The sequence below is a fragment of the Dasypus novemcinctus genome, chromosome X (genome assembly GCF_030445035.2).
Source record: "Dasypus novemcinctus isolate mDasNov1 chromosome X, mDasNov1.1.hap2, whole genome shotgun sequence".
Taxonomy (NCBI): Eukaryota; Metazoa; Chordata; class Mammalia; order Cingulata; family Dasypodidae; genus Dasypus; species Dasypus novemcinctus.
Genome location: NC_080704.1, coordinates 61,041,847 through 61,057,668, shown reverse-complemented (window position 1 = coordinate 61,057,668; position 15,822 = coordinate 61,041,847).

Sequence of the window (15,822 nt, the reverse complement as noted above, 5' to 3'; positions counted from 1 at the left end):
CGCTTTATCACTTTTCAGCCGCTTCCTCTCTACCTAGGACTCATAATCTGTTATTTTTTCCCATTTCTCTTCCTTCCATACCTTAATAAATTACTGACCTTAACTATCCTGATGTGCTATTGAAATTCATTTCTGCAGCATAGTCAAGAACCTAGACAAAATCTGGTTACATATTTGGTGAGCCAGCCAGGTAGTTATTGGTGAGTGAAACTATGGCCCACAGCCTCTTTAATGCCCGCTTTTGATTATCCATTTTAAATGGGTTTGTCCATGAGCCCCCACACAACATAATCCTAGAAGGGAAGAGGCTGTATCCTTGCCACATGCTCAGGCTTGTTGGACCTGACCCCAGACAGGAGGGCTGGGGCACAGGGAAGGTGCTCACTGCACTGCTCTTTCAAGCCCTTTTAGCAGCTGTTGGCTCTGCCCTCAGGGCCAGCTACCACTGCCTTCTCCCACCCTCTCCCCTTGGGAGCTGCATAGCTATGACAGAGAACCAGAGAGCCAGGGGCTTCATGGGTCCACACCTTTGCAGGTCTGCCTTCCTATTGACTGCACCTGGCTACCTGGTCTGGGGTGCCATAGGAAGGCAGCAGCAGGTAGGGCCAAAGATTGATGTCAAGGGATTTCTCTCTCCCAGGGGGGTCATGGGCCAGGACTCCCTTCATAATTAACCTATGAGCCATGTTTTACCTTCCTACCTCCTACTACTGAATTTCCCATTGCAGGTTTGTGTTAAAATGCTTTGGAATGTCTTAAAAACTGTTAAACTGAAAATGCATTTGCTAGCAAGAAAGTGATTGCCTCAGGGCCCCAAGGCCTGTTAGCTAGAACAATTGATCTCTAAGTACTTAATGGCCTTTTAAAAAAAAGAGATTTATTTATTTCTTCCCCCTCCCTCCATTGTCTGCTCTGTGTCCATTCGCTATGGACACATTCTGTGTCCATTCTGTGTCTGCTTATATTCTCATTAGGTGGCTCTGGAAACTGATCCTGGCACCTTCCAGAGTGGGAGAGAGGCAATCACTCTCGCACCACCCCAGCTTCCTGGTCCACTAAGTCTTTTATTGTCTCTCCTCTGTGTCCTCTTCCCACTTAATGGCCTTTTGATGGCTAGTCTAACTGGGAAACTCCTAGACAGTAAAGTCATAAAACTAGGACTGCCTTTATGACTTCTGGAAGAATAGGAATAAGGAAGGAGCAATATTTAGCTTGAAAGGTATCCAGTCTAATTCGGTGTGTCTTCCAAGTCCAGAATAGCCCCAGAAATGCCCAGTAACAGGGTCTATGTGATTCCTGAGGTGGTGGAAACCAGAAAAGTAACTCTGAATGTCCCCTAAGACCTGGAAAGTCTTGGGAGCTTCAATTCAGAGAGCAGCCAGTCTTGGACCCTGGAATGTAGGGGTGCTGAGAACCAGAGCAGTAAGCCCTGAAATGCCCCCAAGAAATTTCTTGGGCCCTTCTGTTTAGAGGGCAGCCAAACATCCCCTGAGACTTATCTTAGGTGCTTTGATTTGGAGTAACTGTTCAGAACATCTTCTACCAACTCAACTTGGGTGCTTTGGTCTGAACTTTGGAATTTTCAGGCATCCCCCAAGACATAGGTTGGCCATAGGGATGCCTGTAGGCCTGGCTCTGGAACTAAATTCTCAGGGCACTGAGGCCAGAGTATCAGTTCCAAATTATTTGGAGTGGTGAATATTTTAGTAAGACTTGGACTCTGGGATGCCCGATAAGTCGACTTAGAAGTGCTTCTTTATTCTTCCTAGTTTAATGGGTATGGTCCCCATAGGAGTGTCGTCTCAGAGATCAAAAAATTCTGCCTACTACTGGTCCATGTGGCCACAGTATAGCTGAGAGCAGCCTCTGTATAGGACTCTGAATTCCAGCTAACCTAGTGTAAAAAAGGAGGATAGATAGATCTGAGGGCTAGAAACTTCATGTCCTGTCTTCTTAGAGAAATGAGGACATACACCTCAAACTTCCATTAGTTTAAACTTGATTGTGCCTAAAAAAGGTGTGAATAGAGATCAAGATCCAGACTAGTTACTAAACCTCCCCTGGAAAATAAGGAATCTCCACATATGCCATTATTTACAATTTAAAAGTTCCTGACTTTCCTAGCTCCTTGACGATTTCCTTGTAACACCCCAATCCTTTCATCAAAAAAAGGCTTGCAGGTTTTACCCCTCTGGGAAGTAACTAATGGGATGCAGCCTCAATTCATATCTCATTGGGGCCAGGGCTTCTCTAGACCCCTTAGCTCAATACCTAGCAGCTGCCCAGGGATTTTCCTAAAGGAACAAAACTGGAGGGTTCTGCACAAAGTTTCTGCCATGGACAGATACTGATAGCTTTGCATCCAGGTGATACTAAAGTCAAGTCTTTCACTAAACTAAGCTAAGTGTGTAAAATTCTCTTCTGTTCTAATCCATGCTTGCTTTAACTTTGTCAGTTTGCTTGTGCCTAGGAAACCAGATTTGGGGTTCACCTGTCAAAAATTGGATAACAGTGAAAGGTAACCAGAAAATTAGTCTTTAAATGTCAATACTGTTTTTGCTAGTGGATTTAATGTATAAGTCACAAGTGGAATTGATTCAACTGCTAGAAAAGCAGAGAAACTTAGTGAAGTTGTTCCTAATAAAATTCTTGTGGCTTAGTTAATAAAGGTACCCAAATTCATCTTAAAGTAAAAACTTACTAGAAACTGTAACTAAGAGTTAAGATCATTTATAGATGCCTTTATATTAAAAAACAGAAGGATAACAACTGAAATTATAATTGGGTAGATTTAGCCTAAACCTACTATTGTAAGTGCAAACCTTAAACTGAACTTACCTTCATTTATGGTCACTTCAAGCCTAGCCTCACCCCTTGCCTTTGCTTATGGTTATTTCATAACAGCTTCTGCCCCTATGGCACAGGGGAAAGCAAACTCGAGACATCCCTATCTCCTGTCCTACTGGTATTAGTAACCCTCTTTTCTCTCATGGCTCCAAGTGTAGACTAAATTGCTCCCTGGTGGAATTCTCGGTCCTTGGGGTTGAATGTCCACTGTTCCAATCCAGTGACCACTGGAGTCCTGTTATCTCCGAGGACTGGGATGTGAAGGATGCCTCCTGTCTTGACTGTTGGGGTTCCCAAAAGCAGCAATTCATGACAGAAACCCGTTTCCCTGAGGCTTTGATAGCCCCAGTGAGTATACATAGAATTAGTCTTGCTCATCCAAGATCTGCTAATGTCAAAGTGAGAAATAAAGTCCTGAAGCAAAGGAAAATGGTATTAAAGCTTTGGACATTTTGGTTATAAGCCAATAATTAAGGAATGAAATTCTTGTGCAAAACTGTATGGTCACTGTGCAAATTAGAGTAATTAAAAGGAGGCTTCAAAGAAATCTTTTAAATGTTAGCTTACAGTTAAACTTATTTTGTAAGAGAATGAAAATTATGAGTGTGTCCTGTGTTTCTGTGTCAAACTCTATTCGTGTCTGCCTATTTGTTCAATATATAACTTCATACATTGGGGTGATAAATCAAGTTAACAAATGAAAATTTTTAGATGAACTAAAATCAAATACATGGTTATACATGTTAATAAGTATTCCTGGGGCCCAAATTAGACTGAACAGGATAGAAAGGTAATATAGAAATCTCAATATAGAAACCTGGGAAAGGGAAAAGTTTTTCCTAAGCTCTTTAACCTGCCCTACCCCCAAGGCCTTCTCTTTGCAAGAGCTGTAGGGGAAAGAGAAGGTATGACAGATATAAACTATTTTCTAGGCTGGGGAATTAAAAATCATATTTTGACCTGTAATCCCTCTATTTAAAACCATAACAGTCTTAAAATAAGGGTGGTTAATAATCCTGTTACAAAATATAAACAAGTAAAGAAAAAATCCTTGACAGCTTTGGAAAATCTTTAAAAATAAATTTTTCCAGTACCTAGCGGTCAGTGTGTGTTTTTAAGATAATTTCATTAAAGAAGTTTTAGCCTCCTATAAAAGAAAGAAAAAAACATTCCTTGCATAAACTGTAACAGTTTCAATTTTTTTTAGCTTGGGTGTTATCTCCCTAGGTTTATGAAACACCAAGTATATAAATTGATAAATCTTTAAAGTGATGAAAGTCAAATTCATATCTAATGAAATTAAGTCAAAGAAATGCAGATCTGCCCTCTTTTAAATGCATAAAATGAATTTCCATTTGTTGCTAATCATAATCTAAGGTAAATTAACCAGTCTATTTGGTTGTGGTCAATTATAAAGAGTTTGTAAAAGCATCTTCTAAACTGAAGCACTTAAATGGCTAAACCCAGGAAGCCATTAATAATTAGAAACCTAAATTGATATAAATGGCAAAAAGTAACTTCATAACAAGAAAACCTGTTGGGAGCCACCTCAATCTGCATATTCAAGTGGTGGTAATGGAAAATTATCTTGATTCCATAGGGAATCTTCAGTTTTCATTTAAAAAATGGGAAAGCAGTTTTTCCTGTACTGCTGAAGTAAAATACCTGCTAATTATCATCTTCATGGTAAAAGTATAGAAGAAACGAAGTTCTAAAAAGTTAAGTTCATTTGATATGTTGCACATGGCATTGGAAGCATTTAAAAAGTATGTAGAATCAAAAGATAGACTTCGAGCATTGTCCAACTATCTTGTGTATTCAAACCAGGTCTTCAATCTGCTGCATGTTGCATCTCCATATGAGTTATTGGCTAGGTTGGTCACTGACCCCTAAAACAACAAAGGTATCTACTACATCTCTGATTGTGCTCCTGAAGTTGATAGAGACTATGTTGCAGTTTCAAACTCCTGTAGTAGCCAACGATGGCTTCTATAATGTATAATGGCTGTCACCTCCAGACTGGCACTGTTTCATAGTGCCAAATGGTGCTATGCACCAGGCTGGTGGAATACTGGATACTACCTTCCTAGCTTCTCTCTAGAGTCAATGGTGCTGCAGCATGCTGGCTGTTGAAGAACATACCAAGTGGAGCAATGATCACCAAAATAATGTGAGTAGAACACAATTGGCATTATGGCCTGCTCCCATGGAGAGATAACATGTAAGGTATTGCAACCTGGAACTTAAATCTATTGATTGCAGCTCAAAGAGAAAATTATGCATTGAGTAGTACATTAAATAGTATTAAGTACCGTTCCTATATCCTATTCTAGATATATGTCTGATGATTATGGTGATACCTTTTCTATTCTAGGCCATATGCAGAGGGACATTGAACATGTTAAAAGTCCTGGGAAACCATTTTCTAAGTAGTTATTGAATAAGCTTAGCCCAGGTCTCCCTCCTAGCCCTCATTCCAGAACCTGTCCCACATCATAACCTGGAGAGAACTGGGAGATCCACATGCCATCCTACCAGGGCTAAGCATTTTCCTACCAGAAGGGAAACAGCAAATGAGGTGGCTAAGACCCACTTCAGCTTAGCCCCTTTAAAATGGTCCATGGCAACCTTTCCTTACCCAGGACCTGAAAACCAGGTTCTGATCAAAACTTGGCAAGAAGACAAACCTCAATCTCAATGAAAACTGAAATGTAAAGAACTTTACTCTGTAGTTATGATCGCTCCCACAGCTATTAAAATTAAAGGAATTTCCAACGTGGTGCACTAATCCTGAGTGAAGCCAGCTGCCCAAGGAAATACCAGCCCACAAGCACCTGATGGGACACACAAATGCCAGTCATTGGATGGCCTGAAATACCTCTTCAAGAGAAAAAGCTAAATAGTGTCTGTGTCAAAGTCAGCTGTTCCCTCTAACTCTAGCCCAAATGCCTATTGCTAGGGGGAGGGCAAACCAGACACCCCTCTAAAAAACCTTGTCTGTTTCCATCTCCTGTAACTTAACTAAAAAGGGCAATGCCTCTTCTTTTTTTTTTTAATTAATTAATTATTTTTTGATTTTGTAAAAATATTACATTAAAAAAACAATATGAGGTCCCATTCAACCCTACCACCCCCACCCCACCACTCCCCGCCCCCAGCAACACTCACTCCCATCATCATGATACATCAGCAATGCCTCTTCTAATTCCTCTCCTCTACCATAGGAACTGGTATTGGCAATTTATACCTAACCCCGTTGTCTATTGCAATCTCTCTCAGGAGTTAACCAACAGCATAAAATAACTAAAGGAAAAATACTGTTTCCCACCAACTTCAGGAAAATGCAGCTTTTGCAGGCACCTGGCCTTTTCTACTTTGTTGTCCAGGATCCTCTTAGTGGGACCATATATTCTCAAAATTCTAATTAGGCTAAGTTTTTCCAGAATCAACATCTTGTTAGCCATATGGGGACTTCATCCAGCTTTGCCCAGGATGCCAGATCCATCTTCCTCTAACCATGATAGAATAGCAGGAGGGTTTTACACCCTGTAGGTAGGGCCTACTGCCCCTAGCCACCAGGATGTAGCTACAGAAGAATGATCATCTCCCTTCAGCACCCCTTTAAGAATAAAGGTGTGAACTCTCTGAGGGTGGACTGAAGCTGGCTAGTAAGATAGGGAATCAATAGATGGATATGGAACTTGGCAGAAAGTCCACATGGACATCAATAACCCCCAAGATGGCTGTTGGAACACACCCCCCCCACCCCCCCGCCAAGACTCTGCCATTCAGAACAAGATTTCCTCTGAGAGCTAGAAGAAGCCCTGGATATTCTCCAGAGGCCTTATTATTGGGCCCTCCTAGGGGGATTGATGGGTGGGGTAATCAGTCAAAACAGCAAACAGCTGGGACTCCTCCCCTGCCATTAGCAAAGGGGTGGAATAATTAATGGTTTAAAAAGCAGGCACAGGCGGCAGACTTGGTCCAGTGGTTAGGGTGTCCGTCTACCACATGGGAGGCCCGCGGTTCAAACCCCGGGTCTCCTTGACCGGTGTGGAGCTGGCCCATGTGCAGTGCTGATGCGCGCAAGGAGTGCCGTGCCATGCAGGGGTGTCCGCCACATAGAGGAGCCCCATGCGCAAGAAGTGCACCCCTTAAGGGGAGCCACCCAGCGTGAAAAAAGTGCAGCCTACCCAGGAATGGTGCTGCACACACGGAGAGCTGACACAACAAGATGACGCAACAGAAAAAAAGAAACACAGATTCCTGTGCCGCTGACAACAACAGAAGCAGACAAAGAAGAACATGCAGCAAATAGACACAGAGAACAGACAACAGGCTTTGGGGGGTGGGGAGAGAAATAAATTTTTTAAAAAAGCAGGCACAAAGACTGAACTATCTCTCTCTTGCTTTTTGACCCCTGTTTTTGCCTCCTGTTCCCTGCCCTAGCCATGTCTCCCTGCATGGATCAACATAGAAGTAAAACCTGAGCATTTATTATCTATAATGGGAAACTGTAGTCTGTGAATCAGCTTGCTTTATCACTTTTCAGCCCCTTCCTCTCTACCTAGGACCCATGATCTGTTGTTTTCTCCTCTTTCTACTTGAATAAATTACTGGCCTAACTAACCCTATGTACTCTTGAAATTCATTTCTGCAGCATATTCAAGAACCTAGACAAAATCTGGTTACAGCAGGAATGAAAAGAATGGTACAGCCTCATTAGGAAATGGTCTGTCAGTTTCCTATAAAGTTAACACACACTTACCATGTGACCCAACAAGCATACTCCTGGGTACTTATCCTAGAGAAATGAAAAGTTATGTTCACGCAAAACCCAGTACAGGAATATTTATACAAACTCTACTCACATGCCACCAAAAATTGGAAACAAGCCAAAAGGCCTTCCGCACTGTCAAATAAAAATTTGCACTGGACCGTGTCAAACAGGCAAGGATAACTATTCGTGGAGTGCTGCAGCAGGGAAAGAGACTAGAACTCAACTTCATCCAGCCAAAGGACAGCAGGATTTATAAGGGCAGGAGTAGGCTAGTGGAAAAAGTACTTGGACAATGTTAAGTGGGGATGGCTGATCCCTGGGAAGGGTGAGTGATTTACTGACATTGCAATTAGGGCCACTTGGTTAGGAATGTTTCCTTTTGCTATAATAATGCCTCCTGTAGCTTTTAAGAAGGGCCAAGAGAGGAAGAGGGAGCTAAGGAACTAAGTAGGGGCCTCTCTGGTGCCTGGATAACTTTAGGACCTGGTGAGATGGAAGTCAGGAGTCCTGAAAAGCCTGTTTGAAGTTTAGATAAACTAAAGGGAAGTTAAGGCAGTCTTGGTCAACAGTATAATGGGTAAAGAAACTGTGGAAAGTATATATAATGAAAGATTATTTAGCAGTAAAAGGAATGAACTATTGATATTGTTGTAGAAGATGAGAGAGGTTCAATTATTTGCGTATAGAAAGGCCAGGACTCAGGAATGATTTTGAGAAGGAAAAAATGATTTATTGACGGTCAGCTGGACTAGGGAGCTTTCTGTTTCAAATCCAAGCCCTGAGCAATATTTTTTGAGTTCTTTTATACAGAGGAAGGGCCAAATCGTTCTTTGTCTCAGTGCTCAATAGGCTTGAATTAGTATATATCTTCCACATCCTAGGTAAGTTTTTAGCATGGACTTCATACATTCTAGATAAGCTTTTAGCACATTCGGTTTGCATTTTTCCTGAATATTTAACGTTTATAAGGTTTGCATTGTTAAACTGTTTCTCCAGAACTGGAATTGTTGCCATGGTCACCAAGGGCAGGGCTGCGACTTTTTACTGTCCCACACCCACAGGTCAGGACACATACAGCTTAGGTTATTTACCAAGAGACGAACAGCCTCCCACCCATAGCCCACATCAATATTAGCAACAAAATGGAAGAAATGCTTTATCACAACAATGTGCAAATTGTAGGAAAATGTTTATATAGTACGATCCCAGAAGTACGAAAAGATACATTATATTTACAAGGAAAAGCGCCTGGAAGAAAGCAGATACATGTTCATTTATTAGGAAATATATATTGAGTACATGCTATGTGGCAGATGCTGTTCTCTTCTTGCAGTGAAAATACTTTATTCATGAGCAAAAAACAAAGTAGAACAAGCACAGCTCCTTCCCTTAGGAAGTTTAGTTACATTGTGATGTTTACATTTGAGTAGGAGGTGAGGGGTCATTTTTGCTTTAATCTGTTTATTAATTAATTTTTAACTCTTCTACACTACGCATTTTTTAAATGAAGAAAAATGAATAAAAATCTTTGAGGGAAGCGGACTTGGCCCAGTGGTTAAGGTGTCTGTCTACCACATGGGAGCTCCGCTGTTCAAACCCCAGGCCTCCTTGACCCGTGTGGAGCTGGTCCATGGGCAGTGCTGATGCGCGCAAGGAGTGCCCTGACACGCAGGGGTGCCCCCCCCTAGGGTGCCCCCCCCCCCCCGTAGGGGAGCCCCACGCACAAGGAGTGCGCCTGGTAAGGAGAGCTGCCCTGCGGGAATCAAAGTTCAGCCTGCCCAAGAATGGCGCCGCACACAGGGAGAACTGACACAGCAAGATGACGCAACAAAAAGAAACAGATTCCCCTGCGGTTGACAACAGAAGAGGACAAAGAAAACACGCAGCAAATGGACACAGAGAGCAGACAACGTGGGGGGTTGGGAGGGGAAGGGGAGAGGAAAAAAAAACCTTTGAAAGTCACTGTCCAGTGACTTTTATTGCGGGGGACCTCATGCTGTAAATTCGAATTTAAAAAGCGGGAAGTTGAAGTCATGATGCAATCTGGAACCTCCTCATGTTTAAAATATATCTCATAAATGAAGAACCTCCCAGGAAACATATCACAAAAGATGGTCATCCCTGTGTGTTGTGGGACCGTGGATAAAAGATTTATTATACTTTATCTGTCTTCCAATTTTTCTACAAAGGGGTAGAATGACTTCTATGCTGAAAGAATATATTAATAAGCGTCCATAAAACCTCAAGAAAAATTTGAGGAAAGAGAATCACAGCAACATTCAGAGAAGCAGAAATAAGAGACGCCCAGGCAGTTCCCCTGGAGGAAGCACCAATTGGAAGGCAAAAGGTTTTTGTCCCAGGATTAAGTTTCGGTGAGGGACGCCCCCCATTCCCTCCCGAAGTAGGCGGTCTGCTTGGCTCAGGCTCTAGGCTTGAGTAGGACTGAGAAGGCTCTGCTTCCTTGCTCTGAGGACAAAGGGCGGGCGAAGAGTGAGGCGGGAGGGCCTGCTTCTATGGTGCAGCACTGTCATCTAGTGGCAAGGGAACGGAGCGCGAGTGGAGCCGGAGAAAGAGCAATTTTTCCCCCTGGTTTCCTGCCCTTCGGATCACTTTTTCCCACTGATCAGCCAACCCCACTTAATATTGTCCAAGTGGTTTTCCAGGCAGTCCCTCTAGAGGAAATGCCAATTAGAAAGCATAAGGGGTTTGTCCCAGCCAGTGAGTTAGGGTGTACGCCCCAACCCTCAGAAGTGTTTCGCTGGCTGGACTCAGATCCAAGGGGTGCCTATTTCTGAAACCTGAAAAAGATCTTCATCACTTTTTTCAAGTAAAAAGGGCGGGGCGAAGAGTGAGGTGCAACAATCTTACGGCGCAACACCGCCACATACTGGCATAAGAAATGGAACTCGAGCAGAGCCATAGGAAGAGCAACCTTTTCCACTGATTTCCTGCACGAAGCCCTGAAGATCATTCACCCTTCCCAGGGATCAGCCAGCCCCACTTAACATTGTCCAAGTCTTTTTCCAAGCAGTCCTTCTGGAGAAACCGCTAACTGTAGAGCAAATATGTTTTGTTCCAGACAGTGAGTTTCTCGGACCCAGAGCGTGAGGTATTAACCAGTGGTCCGTGAGCTGTAATTGAAATTCAAAAAGACCTTATAAATCCGGGGACGTCTTGGTGAGGGTGTGATACATTTATCGCATAATACATAATACAGTGTGGACTTGGTGAGCCGGTCCGTAAAACAATAACAATTAAGAATTCCTAACCCGGAAGGAAGTGGTTTGTGATAGCAGGAATAACTCTCTACAGTTTTTTTTAGCACAAACGGCGGGGTAAGCAGTGAGGAGGGCTGCTCCGTCCGTGCTGCAGTGCCATCTAATGGCAAGAGAAACAGTTCGGCCGGTGACGGAGGAAGGGCCACGTTTTCCGCTCATTTTCTGCCCGCCGACATCAGCGTCACTCGTCCTTCCCAGGGATCAGCCATCCCCGCTTAACGTAGTCCAAGTCTTTTTCCAAGCAGTCCTTCTGGAGGAACCGCTGACTGTAAAGCAAATATGTTTTGTTCCAGACTGTGAGTTTCTCGGACCCAGAGCGTGAGGTATTAGCCAGTGGCCCGTGAGCTGTAACTGAAATTCAAAAAGACCATAAAATTGCGGGGACGTCTTGGTGCGGGTGTGATATATTTATCGCATAAAACATAGTACAGTGTGGACTTGGTGAGGGGGTCCGTAAAACAATAACAATTAAGAATTCGTAACCCGGAAGGAAGTGGTTTGTGATAGCAGGAATGGCGCTCTAGAGTTTTTTTGAGTACAAAGGGCGGGGTAAGCGGTGAGGAGGGCTGCTCCGTCCGTGCTGCAGTGCCATCTAATGGCAAGAGAAACAGTTCGGCCCGTGCAGGAGGAAGGGCCACGTTTTCCGCTCATTTTCTGCCCTCCGACATCAGCGTCACTCTTCCTTCCCGGGGATCAGCCATCCCCGCTTAACATAGTCCAAGTCTTTTTCCAAGCAGTCCTTCTGGAGGAACCGCTGACTGTAAAGCAAATATGTTTTGTTCCAGACTGTGAGTTTCTCGGACCCAGAGCGTGAGGTATTAACCAGTGGCCCGTGAGCTGTAATTGAAATTCAAAAAGACCTTAAAATTGCGGTATTGGTGCGGTTGTGACACATTTATCGCATAATACATAGTACAGTGTGGACTTGGTGAGGGGGTCCGTAAAACAATAATAATTAAGAATTCGTAACCCGGAAGGAAGTGGTTTGTGATAGCAGGAATGGCGCTGTCGAGTTTTTTTGAGTACAAAGGGCGGGGTAAGGGGTGAGGAGGGCTGCTCCGTCCGTGCTGCAGTGCCATCTAATGGCAAGAGAAACAGTTCGGCCCGTGCAGGAGGAAGGGCCACGTTTTCCGCTCATTTTCTGCCCGCCGACATCGGCGTCACTCGTCCTTCCCGGGGATCAGCCATCCCCGCTTAACATAGTCCAAGTCTTTTTCCAAGCAGTCCTTCTGGAGGAACCGCTGACTGTAAAGCAAATATGTTTTGTCGAGGCAGTGAGTTTCTCGGCCCCAGAGCGTGAGGTATTAGCCAGTGGCCCGTGAGCTGTAACTGAAATTCAAAAAGACCTTAAAATTGCGGGGACGTATTGGTGCGGTTGTGACACATTTATCGCATAATACATTATACCGTTTGGGCTTGCTAAGGCGGTCCGTAAAACAATAACAATTAAGAATTCGTAACCCGGAAGGAAGTGGTTTGTGATAGCAGGAATGGCGCTCTAGAGTTTTTTTGAGTACAAAGGTCGGGGTAAGCGGTGAGGAGGGCTGCTCCGTCCGTGCTGCAGTGCCATCTAATGGCAAGAGAAACAGTTCGGCCAGTGCAGGAGGAAGGGCCACGTTTTCCGCTCATTTTCTGCCCTCCGACATCGGCGTCACTCGTCCTTCCCAGGGATCAGCCATCCCCGCTTAACATAGTCCAAGTCTTTTTCCAAGCAGTCCTTCTGGAGGAACCGCTGACTGTAAAGCAAATATGTTTTGTCGAGGCAGTGAGTTTCTCGGACCCAGAGCGTGAGGTATTAACCAGTGGCCGGTGAGCTGTAATTGAAATTCAAAAAGACCTTAAAATTGCGGTATTGGTGCGGTTGTGACACATTTATCGCATAATACATAGTACAGTGTGGACTTGGTGAGGGGGTCCGTAAAACAATAACAATTAAGAATTCGTAACCCGGAAGGAAGTGGTTTGTGATAGCAGGAATGGCGCTCTAGAGTTTTTTTTAGCACAAAGGGCGGGGTAAGGGGTGAGGAGGGCTGCTCCGTCCGTGCTGCAGTGCCATCTAATGGCAAGAGAAACAGTTCGGCCCGTGCAGGAGGAAGGGCCACGTTTTCCGCTCATTTTCTGCCCGCCGACATCGGCGTCACTCGTCCTTCCCGGGGATCAGCCATCCCGCTTAACGTAGTCCAAGTAGTTTTCCAAGCAGTCCTTCTGGAGGAACCGCTAACTGTAAAGCAAATATGTTTTGTCGAGGCAGTGAGTTTCTCGGCCCCAGAGCGTGAGGTATTAGCCAGTGGCCCGTGAGCTGTAACTGAAATTCAAAAAGACCTTAAAATTGCGGTATTGGTGCGGTTGTGACACATTTATCGCATAATACATTATACCGTTTGGGCTTGGTGAGGGGGTCCGTAAAACAATAACAATTAAGAATTTGTAACCCGGAAGGAAGTGGTTTGTGATAGCAGGAATGGCGCTCTAGAGTTTTTTTGAGTACAAAGGGCGGGGTAAGGGGTGAGGAGGGCTGCTCCGTCCGTGCTGCAGTGCCATCTAATGGCAAGAGAAACAGTTCGGCCAGTGCAGGAGGAAGGGCCACGTTTTCCGCTCATTTTCTGCCCTCCGACATCGGCGTCACTCGTCCTTCCCAGGGATCAGCCATCCCCGCTTAACATAGTCCAAGTCTTTTTCCAAGCAGTCCTTCTGGAGGAACCGCTGACTGTAAAGCAAATATGTTTTGTCGAGGCAGTGAGTTTCTCGGACCCAGAGCGTGAGGTATTAACCAGTGGCCCGTGAGCTGTAATTGAAATTCAAAAAGACCTTAAAATTGCGGTATTGGTGCGGTTGTGACACATTTATCGCATAATACATAGTACAGTGTGGACTTGGTGAGGGGGTCCGTAAAACAATAACAATTAAGAATTCGTAACCCGGAAGGAAGTGGTTTGTGATAGCAGGAATGGCGCTCTAGAGTTTTTTTTAGCACAAAGGGCGGGGTAAGGGGTGAGGAGGGCTGCTCCGTCCGTGCTGCAGTGCCATCTAATGGCAAGAGAAACAGTTCGGCCCGTGCAGGAGGAAGGGCCACGTTTTCCGCTCATTTTCTGCCCGCCGACATCGGCGTCACTCGTCCTTCCCGGGGATCAGCCATCCCGCTTAACGTAGTCCAAGTAGTTTTCCAAGCAGTCCTTCTGGAGGAACCGCTAACTGTAAAGCAAATATGTTTTGTCGAGGCAGTGAGTTTCTCGGCCCCAGAGCGTGAGGTATTAGCCAGTGGCCCGTGAGCTGTAACTGAAATTCAAAAAGACCTTAAAATTGCGGTATTGGTGCGGTTGTGACACATTTATCGCATAATACATTATACCGTTTGGGCTTGGTGAGGGGGTCCGTAAAACAATAACAATTAAGAATTTGTAACCCGGAAGGAAGTGGTTTGTGATAGCAGGAATGGCGCTCTAGAGTTTTTTTGAGTACAAAGGGCGGGGTAAGGGGTGAGGAGGGCTGCTCCGTCCGTGCTGCAGTGCCATCTAATGGCAAGAGAAACAGTTCGGCCAGTGCAGGAGGAAGGGCCACGTTTTCCGCTCATTTTCTGCCCTCCGACATCGGCGTCACTCGTCCTTCCCAGGGATCAGCCATCCCCGCTTAACATAGTCCAAGTCTTTTTCCAAGCAGTCCTTCTGGAGGAACCGCTGACTGTAAAGCAAATATGTTTTGTCGAGGCAGTGAGTTTCTCGGACCCAGAGCGTGAGGTATTAACCAGTGGCCCGTGAGCTGTAATTGAAATTCAAAAAGACCTTAAAATTGCGGTATTGGTGCGGTTGTGACACATTTATCGCATAATACATAGTACAGTGTGGACTTGGTGAGGGGGTCCGTAAAACAATAACAATTAAGAATTCGTAACCCGGAAGGAAGTGGTTTGTGATAGCAGGAATGACGCTCTAGAGTTTTTTTTAGCACAAAGGGCGGGGTAAGGGGTGAGGAGGGCTGCTCCGTCCGTGCTGCAGTGCCATCTAATGGCAAGAGAAACAGTTCGGCCCGTGCAGGAGGAAGGGCCACGTTTTCCGCTCATTTTCTGCCCGCCGACATCGGCGTCACTCGTCCTTCCCGGGGATCAGCCATCCCGCTTAACGTAGTCCAAGTAGTTTTCCAAGCAGTCCTTCTGGAGGAACCGCTAACTGTAAAGCAAATATGTTTTGTCGAGGCAGTGAGTTTCTCGGCCCCAGAGCGTGAGGTATTAGCCAGTGGCCCGTGAGCTGTAACTGAAATTCAAAAAGACCTTAAAATTGCGGTATTGGTGCGGTTGTGACACATTTATCGCATAATACATAGTACAGTGTGGACTTGGTGAGGGGGTCCGTAAAACAATAACAATTAAGAATTCGTAACCCGGAAGGAAGTGGTTTGTGATAGCAGGAATGGCGCTCTAGAGTTTTTTTTAGCACAAAGGGCGGGGTAAGGGGTGAGGAGGGCTGCTCCGTCCGTGCTGCAGTGCCATCTAATGGCAAGAGAAACAGTTCGGCCCGTGCAGGAGGAAGGGCCACGTTTTCCGCTCATTTTCTGCCCGCCGACATCGGCGTCACTCGTCCTTCCCGGGGATCAGCCATCCCGCTTAACGTAGTCCAAGTAGTTTTCCAAGCAGTCCTTCTGGAGGAACCGCTAACTGTAAAGCAAATATGTTTTGTCGAGGCAGTGAGTTTCTCGGCCCCAGAGCGTGAGGTATTAGCCAGTGGCCCGTGAGCTGTAACTGAAATTCAAAAAGACCTTAAAATTGCGGTATTGGTGCGGTTGTGACACATTTATCGCATAATACATTATACCGTTTGGGCTTGGTGAGGGGGTCCGTAAAACAATAACAATTAAGAATTTGTAACCCGGAAGGAAGTGGTTTGTGATAGCAGGAATGGCGCTCTAGAGTTTTTTTGAGTACAA